Source organism: Sinocyclocheilus anshuiensis, unplaced genomic scaffold (assembly GCF_001515605.1).
Source record: "Sinocyclocheilus anshuiensis isolate Anshui unplaced genomic scaffold, SAMN03320099.WGS_v1.1 scaffold297, whole genome shotgun sequence".
NCBI classification, from domain to species: Eukaryota; Metazoa; Chordata; class Actinopteri; order Cypriniformes; family Cyprinidae; genus Sinocyclocheilus; species Sinocyclocheilus anshuiensis.
The window spans coordinates 447,342-452,131 of NW_015536479.1; the positions used below are offsets into that span (position 1 = coordinate 447,342).

At 33.9% G+C, this 4,790-nt stretch overlaps 1 protein-coding gene across 8 annotated transcripts in view; it reads left to right on the forward strand.

The window, feature by feature from the left end:
• large2 (LARGE xylosyl- and glucuronyltransferase 2) overlaps positions 1-4,790 on the forward strand; it is a 119,539-nt gene that overhangs the window by 96,588 nt on the left and 18,161 nt on the right. The gene's annotated exons all lie outside the window — the stretch shown is intronic.

Consider the following 4,790-nt stretch of genomic DNA (forward strand, 5'->3'; position numbering starts at 1 on the left):
TGTGTGTGTGTGTGTGTGTGTGTGTGTGTGTGTGTGTGTGTGTGTCCATAATAATCCAGATTTGACCATTTTTATCAGGGTTTTGTGGGAATGGAATCACCTTGTTATTTCGTTTGTAAATAGGAGAATACAAAAATAAAGTACGTTTATAAGGCTGGTAAGGATTCAAAGTGGGTTAAAACAGATGATTTATGCCCATCTGTGGGCATGTGTTTTATATTAACGTGCTAATATGCCATGTTGCTTGGCAACCGTCAACAGCCGGCAGGCTAATTAACTATACAAATGGTTTATTCTGATTTTTGTCATTAATGCATGTCATTTTTGAGCTTTGGTGTCTTTTATTATATCACTGTTGCAGCTTAAGGCCATGTGCCAATGTTCTTCAATTGTAATATTGGTGTTGATGTCAGTTGCATATGTTTAAAAAAATAATTTCCAAACATTTCAAAAGCATAAAAAAAATGCGAGAGAGAGATTTAATGACAATGTTTATTACAAATGTCAAGTGGTCTAACCGTCTAGCAAAAATAAATGGCATCTTAATCTTTTTCAAGGTGAATTTATTTATTTATTTATTTATTCGTTCATTCATTCATTCATTCATTCATTCATTCATTCAGGAATTACATCTAACCATTTTTTTAGATATTTACTGACCATGGCATGCAGTGAGGGTCTGTACAGGTCCTTGTCATGTCATTTCTTTTTTCATGGTTTTCTTGACACATGACAGCAACATATCTCAGATTTAATGGACAAAAAGTGTTCATTCAAAAAGTATTATAAGTAATAATAAAATATTAATGTTAATTAGACTTCTTTTCTTAGTTACACACTCTTAAAAATAAAAGTCCCAAAAGGGGAATCACAGTGATGCCACAGAAGAACCCTTTATTTGTGCAATCAAAAGGTTTCATTGAACCTTTGATGCCAATGAAGGGCCTTTATTTTTATGTTTAAGAGTGCAGTTTTATGAAAATCCTACCAGGCTTTTTATTCAGAAATTGCTGTTGATTCTGAAATATGTGCCATTTATTGTTTGCATGAATAACATTTTATAAAAAAATATTAGAAGATCTGGAAACAAAAAATGGGTCACGTAATTGACCCATGGAGATATTTGATGGATGAGGACGCAGTTTACAAAAGATCGAAAGAGCCACGTTGCACCACTGGTCGATTGTGGGTGACTGAGTTAAACATTATGTACGACTGAAGGAGACAGTCAGTAATTTTTTTTTCCAGTTAACCTCTTTGTATCCCTGTCAATGTGAATTTTGTCTGTGTAATAAAGAGAAGTTTTTAGCGGTGTTGTTGGTTTTAAAAAGGCTGCGGAATGCACTCCAGAAACGGCTGCCTCTTCTATAGGTTAATTGCTTGAGGCTACGTTTCACAAGGTCCATTAATGAAGGTCGACTGTGTGTCTACAGGACTGCAGTCTGTTTATAAAGACCCACAATGTTCGTTTATGCTTTATTCTAACTCTTTCAGAATCAAGAAGAGTAGACTTACATACTGGACTCACTTTTGTAATTCACATGAAATCATTCCACACCTTTTCTTCTTTTATCTGTTTTCCCACCAGCCACACATACTTGGCATTCATCCCTAAAGTTTGAGAGAGTGCTTTGCAGCCGTGGCAAATGTGTGTGTGTGTGTGTGTGTGTGGGCGGATGTAATCTGGTAACGAGTGGTGGAGAGCTCAGGATGGCCTTGAGTGTTCAAGAGAGCCACACAATAGACGACTAACAAACAAACAAAGGTTGGTGTCAGCAGAGTCAGGCGATGAAGGACAACATTTATCAAACAGTTACAGTGGTGACCACACAGGACAGCTCAACACAAGCTCAGAGACAAACAAAACACACACATACAAACAAACACACACACTGTCTACAGTCACTTTCCACTAGCATTAAAATGGGCTTCATGCAGTACAGAAAAGCAGCTGTTGACGGTAGAGCTCACTGATGCTAAAGGGTTAGTTAATTCTGTCAGACTATTTCAGTCTTGTATGCCTTGTTAGTATTGTGTTTATTTCTGTGGTAGAAATTAAGATTTTGAAATACTGACTTGTCTGAGTAATGTTTTTAAGGCTAGCATTTGATGAAGCCTAAAACATTTTGACGAATGAATTAGAATCTTCGGGTAAATATTCATTGAAAGCCTATTTTTAGGGTAAGTGCGTAAGCTTACTTGGACCATTTTAAATTCAGGACTTTCAGTTGCTTGTCAGAGGCAGAGGTATTAGAGGGCAGGCATTATTTAGAGAGAATTTGATTGGATGAAATAAGTGAGTGCAGGGTGAGTCATCAATATTCTGATTTGTTTTCACAGAGGAATACTCCACGTTTTAAATAGTTAAATTTTTCTTACTAAAACTTTTGCTAACACTATCCCAGCAGGCACACAACGTGCAATTTATCGCAAATTTCGGTTGCGATGTCGGATGACCAAAATTCAGTGTCAATTCAACGTCTAATGTTAATGTTAATTTGATGTCCAATACCGACATCAGCTGACGTTAGTTGTTGTTTTTAGGTTGTGTAACTAAAATCCAACATGAAATCAACATCAAATTGGCATCAAATACTGACGTCAATTCAATTTTCATTCTCAACCAAAATGCAATGTCTGTCCGACATCATGTCCAATGTCAACCTGACGTTATATTGATCTCCTGTGCCTGCTGGCATATACAGTGGGTACGGAAAGTATTCAGACCCCCTTAAATTTTTCACTCTTTGTTATATTGCAGCCATTTGCTAAAATCATTTGTTAATTTTTTTTCCTCATTAATTTAAGTTGACAATGTATTCTGCAAAGTGTTAACCTGCTATTCTTACCTTAAAGAGCTATTTTCACCTTATGTAACCCATAAAAATGAGTTTTGTTGCTATAGATTAATCTATATAGATTTAAGTGATGTTAAATCATATTTTTGACTGTAATAAACCCAATTAATATATGTTACTATTTTAGGGTATCATTTAGCTATACACTAGAATTTAATAATCGCAAAGCTTATGTACATTATATATTAAATTCAGTATATATTTTTTATTTTATGGTGTTTTAAAATGTTAGAATGGCATGTCTTGCACAGTATGGCATGCAAAATAAAAGCAAAAATGCAAATAAATATTGAAAAGCGCACAGAAAAAAAAGCCTTGAACTGCAGCTGTGTGAGTGAAGCAGTCATTAATAAACATATGAAAGTCAATGCAGTCAGCACCTGAAATACCACCTCTGAATTCCGAGGAGGCAAAATGTAATAATCTCAAAACAGCACACTTTCTATCAAGGTGTATATATATATATATATATATATATATGTTTATTAAATTTTGTATTATTGTCAGCATCTAATCTTGCTTCCTGCAGGCATGTCTAATTATACTGAAGCATGATTAATTAAGCTCATAATAAAACAAAGACAATTTTGTCTCTCTACTGTCTCCATTCTCCCACTCCCTCTCCCTCTTTCTCTTTTTTCTGTGGTTAATCTGCGTCTGCTGGGGTGATGGAGAGCCTCCCATGGCTCGCTCTTTAATTAAGAGTGGTGTAAACAACAATGGCTGTCGTGTAGCCCACGTGGCGTGAACACAGACATGAATGCGTGCCGTAAAGTGGCGTGCAGAGAGGCTTAGAGAGTTACTCTGGACAGCCGCAAGCCATGAGTTTAGTGAGTCCAGAGCCCTGTAATGCTTTTAATGCAGACACAATTCTGCACGAAGATGGAAAAACAACACCGAATCAATATTTATTATTATACCAATATCTGTAATATCTGTCATGCTGTACTGAAGCTTTTGTAGGCCGGCTGAAATGCATTTGTTTAGAAACTGTGATGAAAGCCGTACCTGTGAATTTTCAGTGATGTATTATCAAATTTTCTGTACTGATTTTGGGAATACTTGATTTGTTTTTTGTAGTTGTTTTATTGGCAGCTCATAATAAAATTAACCCAAATATTTCATATTTAAGTATATATCACTGACCATCCCAGCATACCAACACAGACTCAACCAATGGCATGGGTTCAGGGCAGGGCTATCCGTTTTGTTTTGTTTTTTGACCAATGGCAGATAGGGAGTGTCTTTATTGTTTAAGTTAGTTTAGTAACAGTAGTGAAGAAATTACACACTGCAGCTTGGTGGTTTCAAAAATCTGTTTCTACTTTATCTAACCCATAAAAAAATACTTCCTTTGATGTAGTCTAATTTGTTAAGATGGATATACAGTAGTCACATTTAATTATATTTTTAAATAAGTTATTGTTGTTACAGATAATTTGTTACCTGAAAAAATATTTTTTTAAATTGATCTAATTTAGTTATTTTTAATGTTTTTTTTTGTAAATATTTATTCATTCTAATATGATGATTAGTTTCTCAAAAAACATTTCTTATTATTAACAATGATTTTTGCTGCTTAATATTTTTGTGGAATCCATGATTGCTGTTCACTGAGCTTTCTATTCACCAAAGAATCCTGAAAAAAACAATCACAGTTTCAAAAAATATACTAAGCAACAAAAATTGTTTTCAACACTGATAATAATAAAAAAAACTATTATTAATAATCAAGCAGCAAATCAGCATAATATAATGATTTTTGAAGGATCATTTGACACTGAAGACTAGAGTAATGATGATGAAAAATGTAGCTTTGTTATCACTAGAAATAAATTGTTAAAATATATTAAAGTAGAAAATTATTTAAAATTGTAATATCTTACTATATTATTGTATTTTTAAACAAATAAATAGTGAAATTAATATATA